Below are 12641 nucleotides of genomic sequence, written 5' to 3' on the forward strand. Positions count from 1 at the left end.
TGTCGTGGCAGATGACTGTTTCCCCTGTAGTTTTCTCTCTTTCCTGCCTGCTGGAAATATGATGAAAATATACCTCTCGTGTAGTTTGTCCTATATTGCATGCAAGAGATGGGAATGCTCCCTGGGAAGAGAGAGAGCAGGTCATCTGCAGGGCGCCCATCCAGAGCACACTGGGTGTATGCTGTATGCCCGAGGGCTCTGTGAGCACACTCCTGTTGGACAAAGGCGTGGAGCGAGCTGAGTCCTGGCAGGCTGGCGCCGGGGAGGGCTCTTACTGGAAATGCAGAAAGCTCAGGAAAACCATCCCTCACCTGGATGTCCTGCTCTTCTCAGACTTCCTGTAAGGAGCAGCTTTGGAGGTGTTGCTGGGGGTGTTCCCAGTAGGAGTGTTTGGCTGATATGGTCCGTTCCCTGTCTCTCGTCTGGACCTGGCCTGTGGCTCTGAGTTTACGTGCTGAACCTGGTGTCACTTAGCTGCGGGTGCTGCCAGGAAAATGCAGACTGCTTTGGGGCTGTGGGCTGCTTGGAGAGCGGAAAAGTGGCTGGGCAATGATAGTATTTAAGTGACCTGAGTCCTGTTCCTATTACTGTCACAGGCTGTCTGCTTAAAATCACTCTACCTCCCTTCTCCATCTTTAGCTGAGCAGGATAATACTTCTTTTGTTTGTTTGTTAGAGCACAAACAACTCACGCAAGCTGGAAAGCCGTTACCAATAATTCCCAAGCACAGAAATATGTGCCTGCAATGTGGCACTTCTTAGAACAGCATCCACTCAGATGGTGGAGAATCCATCACAGCCCGGGGTGAGTAATTCCAATGGCTCATTACTCTTTCAATTACAAACTGGGACCTTCCTTGCAGTTTGAATTTGTCTAATTTTGGCTTCCAGCCATTGGATGTTGATATGGCTTTGTCTGTTAGATTAAAGAGAGTTCTGCTATAAGAAATCTCCTCTTTACTAAGTGCTCTTTATTGCTAATAAAGTACTTCTTCCTCTTCTTTTTGATAAGCTAAATTATTAAGCACCTTAAGTATCTCAGTGTGAGCAGGTGCCCTCCACCCCACAGCCCTCAGACTGTAATTACAGTTCCCTCCTGAATTCCTGTTCTGGTACCCTTTAGTTGTCTGATAAGCACAGATTCCAGAAGAAGGGTGTAGGATCCCTCTCCCCTAACTTGAACCACCTACAGGTTTAGTAGTAGACCAAACCTATCACCTAGTCTCCTGAGTACCTCTTGCTTAGTCAAAGTGCTTATGTGGTTTTCTGGTAACTAAGTCAACACTCCCTAAGCCGCGGTTGCCCAGAAGGTGACCCTGGCATAATGTGCCTGTTCTGCTACGCGTTGCAGCAGCTGTGGAGCCCCTGGTATGGCTGTGAGGTCCTACTGGAGGGCAGCTTGGCAAGCTCACACCTCCAAAGGAGACTTATCTAGGCTGTTGTCAATTTTACTTCTGTGGGTCTGGGGGAAGATGCTGTGTTTGTAATGTAGACCCATGTTCTGCTTTCCCAGTTAAATCTAGCAGGGGTAGCTTGTTGATACTGACGGTTGTGGCCTCAGGGACAGAGTGTTGTGTCATATTCTGTTGTTTGGTCTTGGGTGTCTTAAAAGTTGCCTCAGTCTTTGTGTTGTGATGCGCGTGTCGGCAGGGAACGCTCTAGGAGAGCTATCAGCTGTGTCTACCTGAGGGGAACCTAATGAACGCTGTCAGTTTTCTCATGGCTCTTCAGAATGTGTTGACTGGGGATGGCCTCTGTTTTAATGATGTTTTGGAGCTGTTTGACAGTATCTTGGCTTTTCTTAGTGTAATTTGTGTTTATATACAGTGACTGATCATGTGCCAGGCGTTTTATTATGGACAACAAATCTCATTCAATCGGCAGCAGAGGCCAAACAGCCATTGTTTAACCTCACTACTTAGAACGACGTTGGATGGCTCCAGGCGTACCAGATGGGACCTACCACCCTTGAACCGCTCTCTATGAGAAATCAGCAAGCGGATGGGCTGCAGATTTCCTTGTGAACTGTGCTGGGTTGGAGCTTGTCAGGCTCAGCTAGAGAGCTCTGCTGTTTAATATGGGATGGTAGCATGGGAGGTCTTTGGTGCAGTCTCCAATGAGTTGGCCAAGGTGGGACTTCATATCGAGTCTTTGCCACCGTGCAGCCATTAGAGTGCAGTAGCTGAGCAAAGTAACTTGCTATTTCGTGAGACCATATTCTTCTCTGTGCCAAAGGCGATTTCAATTGATCCAACTAGAGGTAGAGAGGTAGTTAGTCCTTTGAGGCTACTGACCCAAAGGCTGCAGGAGATCTCTCACTTGTGAACTGTTGATAAGCTAGTGTGTCTTCACCACCTTAGCCCAAGGCTCAGCAAGATGCTCTGGAGATGGTCTGCTTGCAAACCCTCGTTTCATGAGCAGCCAAGCTCTGTGGAGCATATTTAGTGAGCGCACAACTAAATGAGACATGAACAGCCTGATCGTGGCAGGGTAAAACACACATATTCATTGCTCAGGTGAGAAGGAAGTGCGGCAGAGCACTGAGAGCGCCTGAAAGAACAAGCATGAGTGTGTATAATCCATGGTGTGAAACCAATGCTATAAATAACGGGCTGATGGAAACCAGATCTGTTCTGCGTATGCTTCCCATTTCTACTCCAAAGCAAGAAGCTTGTTTGCAGTGAAATGCTCATACATGGCCGTGCTTTGGCCTCTGTTCCTTTCCCCAAGGCATGTGCTGGTCCTCCTGAGACCTTTAAAAGGAGGTTCTGGGCGTGACCTGGGAAAGGAATGTGCAGACCCCGTGAAAGATTTCCTATCGGCCACTACATGTGAGGATAGGCCAGCATCATTCATTTCATAATAGAAATTATCTTTCTCACTTGTTCCTCCCTGCCCGCATGTTTACAAAAGAAAGATGTTGGGAGCCAGACTAACTTGTCTGAGGGCAGAAGATGGCCGTAAAAATAAGTACAGCTGATATCAACATCCAGGGCTTCACTATTAATATTTGATATTTTCCGTCAAGTACTGCCAGTCAAGTAAAGTAGAGAAGGCAGGAATTGCCATATATAAATGTCCTCAGTGCTAAATCCTACTGTGAGCCGCCAGCCTAAATAAGTTTGTTTCTCTCTTACCTTGTATTCATGTAAATCACCATGGCCAGTGGAATTAAGCCTGCATAAGGCCAGCGTGAGCGGGAAGCAGTGGTACCGCTGGCTTCAGGGAGCATAAGGAGAGCCGAACTTTGGCTACCAGTTTTCAGGGAGTTAAAGAGAAGGAAGCATATTCCCCAAGGCAAACAGCAGAGACCTGCTTGGAATAAATCTGCTTGCTGGCTGCACTCCTCATTCTGGCAGTCAGCTCATTTACGATTCAGGCCAAGTTTTGCACTATGGTCAGCTTTAACTAATAAAGATCTAGCATGGTACCTTGCTAATCTCATTAGATGGAGAGGTGTGTTTTGGTAGCGGCTTCTGGGGGAGGACAAAGATATGTTTAGCAATTCCAGCTTGAGACATTTCTGTCAGATTTCTTAAAAGTATATATATGTTACATAGCCTATATATATATACACACATATATATGTGCACACTTCTGCTGTTACTAGTTAAATCTCCCACTAAAAATAGTGGTACCAGAGGCCCCAGTTACCAGTCCCCAGGGATTACTGCATTCCAGGCTATAGGGACTTTGAAACTCCAGTGGTGTCATTGCTCGTGGCTGGGTACTAATCCACAGAGGTCCTTCCTGTACCTTGCTTGGAGTTAGGCATACTGAGCCCCACACCCAGAGGTCCCAGAGAAGCTGTGATGGCAAAGGCTGCTGATTTCAGTGCCTTGCCCTGTGCCTCATTGTCAGGTCTATTTTCAGTGACGCCAATGGATTTTTTTTCCCCCCCTCTGAACTAGGCTTTAAAAATATCAGGAATTGGGCCAGTATTAATAAATGGCAGTTCTTTCACTGGGAGTACGAGGCATCGCCCCACCCCGCGGAGCCAGGCTCCTCGCAGGAGAGGAAGAGGGGAAACCCTGGTTCTCCCTTCTTTTTTGTTCCCAGACCATGGTGGCTCGGTGCTGGTTTGCGTTAGCTTGGAAGTGGTTTATGGATCGATTGGCTTTCGACGCTGCTCCTTGAGATGTATCTGCAGGCGTTGCTCTACCCTCTTTCCTGATGCCCTCCGTGGTAGCAGTAGTCAGGGGAGCCTCAGCCACTGTTTCGAAACAGGTCCTGAACTGAACACGTCATCGCTGTCCTCCGCATTTAGAAGCTGTAACTAATGCAAGGAGGGAAACATACTGACGTTGTGGGATGCACTTGATTAATCAATTGGTCAAGGTGGTAGCGCGGAGGCTTTGTTGGCCCTTATAAGGTTGTGTCTTGTGTTGCAACAAAGATGATGATGTGTTTTGCTGAATTCTTCCTTGCTTGGGGCCGGTCATTTATCAAAAGAGATTTCCATCTTGGACTAATAATTCATCTCTTATTGCAGCCCTCACTGCTCCGAGGGCCCATTTGTTTCCTCTTATCACAGTCTAATCATTTGGTGAAGGAAAATTTCCTGACTGTCTTGGGGACAGTGGCTGAGAGTTCAGGAGAACCTGGCTCCCAGGTAGGGATGCGCTTGTGAGCGTGGGAAAGGGGTTTCCAGGGGCCCAGACCCCATCCGTGGGCCTGCTCCTGCGCAAGGGAGGACGAAGCGGGGATACGGTGGCTTCAACATGAAACGCAAAGTCTCTTTCTTTGACTTAACTTTCCCTTTGTGCATTTTTCACAGACAAATGCTCCCCCATGTGTCACTCCCACTTGTCTCCTACCACCCACTCACTCACTTTCTCACACACAGACACAGTCTCTCTCTCACACATACTAAGAAATCCTGTAAATTAAGTTTTTTGTCTTTTTTTTTTTCCTTCCCCCGTCCCCTGGAAAACTGGGAACAAAAAAGAGAGTAAGAATTTGTATTCAGACACACTTGGCCAGTGCTGGGATTATAGAAGGGAGGATGGGTGAATGGATGAACAGATAGTAATCACAGCAGCATAATTAATAATAATGACAGAAAGGCATCCTGCTCCTATTAATAGTGCACGCACAGCTTTAATCAGCTCTATCCACCCTCCGAAGGGAGACCTTAACTAAATCAATTGCTAGTTTCTATCAGAAAGGTGGTTCTGACCAGACTGACGGAGGGATCCTCTTGATTCTTTATTTAAAAAAAAAAGAGAGACATTATTAATTTATTATTAATTTTTGCATCTTTATTTTATTACCAGGATAATTTCTTTGTTTTATTTAAAGACCCCAGTGCAGCTCTGAGGCTGTGGAGGACGTGTCAGGGAGTTCCCGGGTTCCCTCTCCCCTGGCTGGGCATCCTCTGGTCCTTGACCTGCTGCCTCTTGAGCTCAGCGCAAAGCTCTGCGTGGCCCTGGATGGCCAAGCCGGGGAGAGAACTATTAACAAGGGCAGCAGGGCTGTCTGCAGTCACTGTGCCGCCGCTGTCTTTGTGCCACCCTCGTTGCTTCATAAAGCATTTTGGAATCACCTGGAGCATGAGAGGTGCTCTATAAAATCAAACTCCATCTCAGTCTGCCTCGCAGCCATTCCCTGACTCTGAAAGCAGCAATAAATTCAGCTGGGCTAGTAATGGCCAGTTGTACCACCTCAGAAATGTTCTTTAAAGGGGAGTTCTAAAATCTCGTCGGTTTATTAAGCATATCATACGTGTGAGTTGTCAATTGATGTATTGCATGCAAAAGATAGAGCGAATATAATAACAACCTTTCCCAACATTTCATTTGGAAGCCCCATTTACCTGAACCGAGCCGCTTCCTATAAATATTTCACAACACGTTTCTCCTCCACAAGTGCGCTTACAACTTATGAAGCAAACACAAATGTTTTAATTCTGACAAAATGAGCATCTTTCATGCACCAGCCTCTATTCAGCACATAGTTTTGTGGCTAAATGGCTTTCTGATTATCATGTCCCAGGATATTACTTCAACTGAAGTGATATGAAATGTCATTAAAAAGTAATGTTCCTCTGCTTTGACAATCATATTAGTAAACATTGGAGGTTCTGCAGGTTATATGTCAGGCGGGCCGACACTAATGGGTTTATTAACATATGCAGAAGCACTTTGTCAAACCTCCTTGTTAATCTAAATTTGCAGGTGACAAAAAGAAAGGGAGGGGAGAGCAAGATGATGATTTTTAAATACTGTTTAGGTTGGACCACAAGTGAAAGATGCCAGAAACCCCAAGCAAGGTTGGCCGCTCCCTGGGCTGCTTCCCTGTGCTCGCCCAGCCCTCGCTCCCAGGCAGAGGTCTGCTCCGAGCTGATGGGCGACAGAGGCACCGTTCCGGGAGATGAATGAGTGCAGTGCACAGGAAAGGGCACAAGTGGATTTGCTGCAGGGTTGGGGGTGAATAGCTGCACCCCCGTCCGAGCCAGCGGGTGTACAGTACAGGAGCGGCCAGGGCTGGGGTCTGTGTGGAAGTCTGAGTAGCAATTATAAGAGGGCAAATAGGGTCACAGGGACAAACGGGTTATCACAGGGACGTCAGGGTCCCAGGAACGTCTGCTCTGAAGTGCATAAAGATATTTGTGCCACTGATACACTAACGCTTGAGGAGGGGCCGGGCAATGTTGCTGTGTAGCCTGGGAGATGGCACCGAGTAACCGGGCTGTGTGGCTTTTTAGAGGTGATGGAGGGCTGAGACCAGATTTCCACTAGGATTCAGGCAGAAGAAGGGTGGATGTCTGAGCCTGAGGGGGGTGTGTGCTCTCTTGATACCCCCAAAGGACGGGACAGGAATGCGGAGGGGGAATTCCAATTGCTGCTGCTGGGTTAGCTGCTGCTGAGCCCAGCGGTACCCCTGGCTGGGCTGCCACGGGCGGAGGGGGCCACATGCTGCCAGGGAGGCTCTGGGCACCTCTGCAGAAGCCGCTGTGGCGGCGGTGATGCCAGCTGGTGGGCTCGGCTCCCAGGTGAGCCTCTCGCTGCTCCCCACAGAGGTGATGGCGCGTTGCATTTGGCCCGCGGAGAGTTATTTACCCAGCAGCTCCAAATGCTTCCCCTTGGGATGCCAGCTAAATAGCTATTCCCAGTTTTGTTCAAACGGCACCATCTGCTCGATGGGCCAGAAGCTCTTCCAGCACATACCAGGTAGAGGTGGCTGGAGAGGCCGAGCAAGCGAAACGGGGCCGTGGGGAGCTGCCTCGAGGGGATCCTCAGGGAAAGCCTGTTTCCACACAGGAAAAGAGTTGCATCCCCACACCTGCTGCTGCCTCCTCCCAGCTGGCAAGGCTATGGAAAGGGCGAGTAACGGCAGCAAAACTTTGTGTAGTGAAGCGCATTTCAGGGCTCCGCTGTTGCCTGACTTGTTTCAGAGCTGGGGAGGTGGCATTGCATCGTGTCCCAAGCTCTGGCGGGGTGCTGGAGCTGGTCCAGGCTTCCCATGTGTGTAGGGAATAGCGCTGTGCCCTTGGGCAGCCCTGCAATGACAAAGGGGTGTGCACAGGGCTGCTGGCGTTGTGTGGCCGTGCCCAGGCCTTGCAGCGAAGCAGGAGTCTTACAGAGCCCACCAGGTCTGGGGACAAGAGGCATCTGAGGTTTCAAGTTGTAGAAGACAAGACAAACCCCCCTCTCTCTCCTCAAATATCCTGGCTTGAAGAACCTCAAGCTGTTCAAAATCACCTCTTGAGCTAGTTGAGAAGAAAGGAGGTCGAATGCTGAAATTTGGGCGCATGGCCAGGCTTCAGTCCTCAGGGATACGTAGAGCCTGGAGGGACCTGCTGGCACCTCCAAGCATCCCAACACACACTGAGTCTTGCCCGTTGGGATCCATCATGTGTTGTTTCCCTGCAGAGTGGGACGATACGGGTCTATATGTGGCAGAGTTGTCAGACATGTTTGTAAAGGTGCTCTGAAGCAGCAGTTCCCCTTCCCCCTCTGAAAAAGTAATCAAACTTGATAAGGCTACTCAAAGGGACCATTGACTGCAGGGGTCCCAGGGCTGCGTTCGTCTTCTGGTTCTGCGTTCGGAGGAGGTAACGGCTGAGTCAGGTGTTTCCTTGCACCAGCTCTGTGCTTGCTACGGGGTAAGCAAAGTCAATGACTTGCCATGGTTTTTATTTTGGGACCTGGGAAGTGTAAGTACAGCGGGACCTATTCTTGTCTGAATGACTCAGCCTCTCCCAGCCTGGAGCTCTTCATCTTGGCAAACAGATGGTGCGTGGAGGAAAGGCGATGCTATTCCCTGTGCTGAAAGGCCTTTTCTTTCTGGAGTGGCACCTTAAAGGTACAACGGTTTGGTTTATCAGGCTGAGCAGTACTGGGCATTCAGGTGCTTTTTGGGGAGTGACACAAAGTAGGGCAGGGTCACGTCCGCAGCCTCGGGGAGATCCTGCCTCGAGGGGCCGGAGGGGCCCGTCCTCCCCTGGTGTAAGTTGGCCGCATGTGGACGCAGAGAGCTCGGCCGGGGGGCAGGGCGGCGGGGCTCAGGGATGCTTTGGGGCATGCTAAGGACCAGACATCGTTTCTCGGTCCAAGAGGGAGCCTCCATTCCTGGAGCCACTTGAAGCCCCATGTGCCCTGAGCTCGGCAAGATGCGTTTTCCTGGTACACAGATGTGCCAGCCACAGTCGCTGTGTTTCACCAGCTCTTATCATTTTGGGGTCTGGAAGCCTGAGGCTGAATTGCCAAGCTGAGACCGCAGCTGAGCCCGTGGCACGAGCGCCCTTTGCAGGCAGGCATAGGGCTGCTAATACCCGCACAACCGAACGCGGCAGTTTCCACCCAGGCTGGCAAACCCACCTATTCTTTTCCCTGCCTGGCAGCAGCACTTCTGGGTCTGCAGCCTGTGCCCCTTGAGCCGCTTCAGCAGCAGGTGAAGCAGAGGTTCAGGGCAAGCTGGTGCCTCAGCTGCTGGGAGCAGTGCAGAGAAACGCGGGAGCAGAGTGGGGAACATCACCCCAGAAAGCATCTCCTCCCGTGCTCCTCGCCCTCCAGCCCGCAACCTCCCCCTGCGCTCATCTTTCCTCTGCACCTCCTCTTGCGACTCCAAAAGTAGGCTGGTTGTGCTGCCGTGGCACACGTACCCGCAACAGCAGAATGGGCACTATAAGCCTTGGGAGTGGATCCTGTCAGACTGGTGGTTTCTGCTTCGTTGGCAGATAATTACAGCACTGAAAGAAAACGTATTTGCTAAAAGCAGGAACTTAATGGGGTTTATAAAGGATGCTTTGTCCGGGCAGCTACCGGAGTTAATAAAATGCAGCTTGGGCTCTAAAGGTTTGTAGCACTTCAAGTCTGAGTTTTGCCGGGCGGGGAATTTGGGGCTGGCATTGATGATTACTGTCCACTGCTCCACGGAGAGCTGTGGGGGTGCAAAGGGTAGTGAGGACTCAGCATTGTGCAGGAACAGCTCCGGAGCATCCCAGTTCACGTGAAAGTTGGAGCCAAACAGGCACAACCGTTCTTGCGTGCCAGCCAAGGAGTTTGGTTGCTGGCAAGCAGCAGGATTTCACACTGATCGCGTCCGTGTTTTGCGACAGCACTGCAAACTCCCAGAGCTGTTCTGTTTTGGGGGCTCGTTATTATTAAGTGCATTTGTCTTCATTCGATCTCTTCTAGCTTAAAAGGTCAGCAAGACTCAGTAGCAAAGCGCTCTGGAGGTGAAGCGGGGGTATGGATTTTTAATGCTGCACCATCATCCCTGCTCGTGCGATCCTGTTCCCGGTGCCCATGTGGGATGTGAGCGCGGCGTGTGGGTGCCGACCTGCCCCCACCCGGCCCAACATAGCCACAGCCCCGAAGGTGCTCGCTTGGGGCACCGGGAACGGCTGCCTGCGCTCGCAGCTGGCGGTCGTATCTGATGCTTGAGAGCTTTGAGTTTCTCAACGTAATGAAAAGGTAGTGGGAACTAAAGAGCTGCTGAGTCGGTAGTTTGTTTGGGGGAGGGAGTTCCTCTGCTTTTCATGTCTTTTCCTTCTTTTCTCCAGTAACTGCAGTGGAGGAAAAAAATAAAAAGGTTTAAGAAAAGGGAGGAGGGGCCTGGAGGCAACAGGTTAGAAAACAAATACCGGAAGAATGAGAAATGGTGGTATTTGGAAAGCAGAGTTATTTGCTTTGAGATCCAACTTTTTCTTTTCTCTGATTTTTTTTTTTTTTAAGAAAATAGAAAAAAAAAAAGTTTTCTCAAAATATCCCCCCTCCTTTTTTTTGTTTAAAAACTTTAGACAAACTTTTCGTGTCGCCTCTGCTCTGGATAAGGTTCGTAATTTAATAACCTTGTTATGTTACAAATCCTGAGACTTTGTGACTCCTGCACTCGTCCATCTGCCAAGCAGAGAGCATTTCTTGACCTTTTAAAGAAAGCCAGAGATAATGAACTGTTTGGACTGTAGGATGCCCTGGCTGCTTGGAATAAAATCAGCATGGCTGTGAGTTTTGGAGAGGAACAAACGTGCAGCTCCAAGCCAGCAGTGCGGGCTGAGAGTTCGCAGTGATCTCCGACTGCAGGAACAGCCATAAACTCTTTTAAAACAGTTAATAAATCAGAGGACATGGGCAGAGTGAGATCTGGGCTTCACAAGAGCTTTAGAAAGTGCCTTGAAAGGTCCAGAGAGAGAGGATTCAACTGGCTGCTGTTGAGTTTGAGCTTGTAAATAGTGTTTTTCTCCTTCAAAAATCTCATCGACTCTTGAGAAATGCGAATACTGAAGAGGCTGATGCTTGCTGGGGGGAGCTGGATGCCAGACGCTGCTGTCCCTGTTGCTGATGGTGTTTGAAACATGCAGCGTGTGCCACATGTTTTGCGCTGCAGATGTTGGAGGTCCAGTGGTGAAAGATGTTGCTCTCATCACTATTTTCCGTGGTGAGTTTTAGTTCTCTGAAAACAGACACCCAAAATATTGCAACTTCATGGGTGTTGTCCCAGGTCAGGTGTCCCGTCTTAGGTCAGAAACATTCCCTGGGGAGCACTGCTGACCCCTGTTAGTGAAAAGGCCCTTGTGCATCCCAGAGGATGTGGCTGGGGAGTGGAGACCGAGCACCCAAACCATCCTTCCCGTGGCCCATCGCAGCGGTGCTTCAGCTGGGCATCTCCTGACCTAACCCTGAAACTGCTGGGTCCAGCTCCCGTGGGCTCAGCGCCGAGCAGCAGCTGGGGCTCTGCCAGTCTCTGAGGGCTCCTGGGGAGAGCGAGAGGACCGTGGTTCTCTGGTCCTTCCTGGAGACCAGCAGATGTTCATGGATGATCCTTTCTCAGGTCTCTCCCATTGCCTGGGGGCTTGCACCAGGGCTGTCATTCTCCTGCCCCCTGTGAGTGTCACTCATGCCAGTGCTCTCTCCTTAGCCCAAGTGCCTCTTGGGCCTCTCCTTAGCTCAAGTACCTCTAAGGGCCTCTCCTTAGCTCTCTCCAGCTGCTGGCTGAGTTACTCTCTCGCTTTTCCCTGTATGTTTCATGGTCTTTCCATCTTTGCAGCAAGCCTAGCACAGGAGCACCAAGCTCTTCTCTTACTCTCTCTGCTGCGGTTGGGAGATGTTCCCAGGTCCAAGGTGCGGGCCTGATTTGCCGCACATGGACAGGGGCAGGGACACATAGACACACACGTGCACACATGTGCAAACCTGGCACAGGACAGGGCTGGCAGGCTGGCACGGGCTTTGCTTCCACAACCTCCTTTCCATCACATCCAATTTGCTCTGTGGTTCCAGCAGAAAGGACGTAGGAAGCTTTTTGGGTGGAGAAGGGATGGCTAACATGCTTCAGCCCTTGCCTTGCTGGGGCCGTAGAGAAATGCATGATTAGTTTGTTTAAAATGTTACCGAGGATGTGTGTGCTCTTTCTATGCTGCGAAACCAGAGCCATAGCCTTGTTCTGTAATTCTTTTAGGGAAAGACGACATAGTTGGTCTTGATTAAACAATTAGTTTAGTGTTGATTAAACCATGGTTAAATTATTCATGTGTCTAGCTATTTATACGATACATAAGGAATTTATTGTAATGGGATGGGTTGCCGTGCCCGGTATTTAAAAACTTGCTGCTGTTCTCTCTAGCAACTAGCACGGCAAAAAGAAACAAATAGGATGGTAGGGGAAGGACTTTCTAAATTACCACTGTAGTATAAATGGATCTGTCGTTTAAACTGAAATAGCATTAGGTTTATGGTGATTTTTAGCCGCAGATCTCATGTCATAGCCTTCTTTCCTGCCAAGGAAACATGGGCAGGCTTGCTCTCCTCTAATGGGGGTTCCCAAAGCATTGCAGAATGTGGCCACCGCCGTGGTGGTGGCGAAGAGCCAGGTAGGACGGTCGCTTAGTGCCATAATAAGCAATCCTTTAGCTAAGGGAAACCTCCAAAGTCAATGTTCATAAGGAAAATCCCGAGACTGTTTTGGTGTCTGGCAGAGCAGATGAAACACCAGGCTGAAGGGGTTTCTCCAAGGGGTCTTCCACTCTCCATACGGTGTTTGCTTTTTTCATTTAAAGCTGAAAAGCTTGGCACATGTCTAGTGTACCCCACACTACTGGAGACTGTTTATGCTGATTGCTGAAGGGTGGTCTTGTTGCTGTCATCTCCAGGAATCAAACGTGGACATTAGACATGGACGTGCATGAGTCTGCCCCGA

At 49.7% G+C, this 12641-nt stretch overlaps 1 long non-coding RNA gene across 9 annotated transcripts in view; it reads left to right on the forward strand.

The window, feature by feature from the left end:
* Positions 1 to 12641, forward strand: part of LOC135315915 (uncharacterized) — an 87389-nt gene that overhangs the window by 60634 nt on the left and 14114 nt on the right. The window lies entirely within an intron of this gene.

The sequence above is a fragment of the Phalacrocorax carbo genome, chromosome 16 (genome assembly GCF_963921805.1).
Source record: "Phalacrocorax carbo chromosome 16, bPhaCar2.1, whole genome shotgun sequence".
NCBI classification, from domain to species: Eukaryota; Metazoa; Chordata; class Aves; order Suliformes; family Phalacrocoracidae; genus Phalacrocorax; species Phalacrocorax carbo.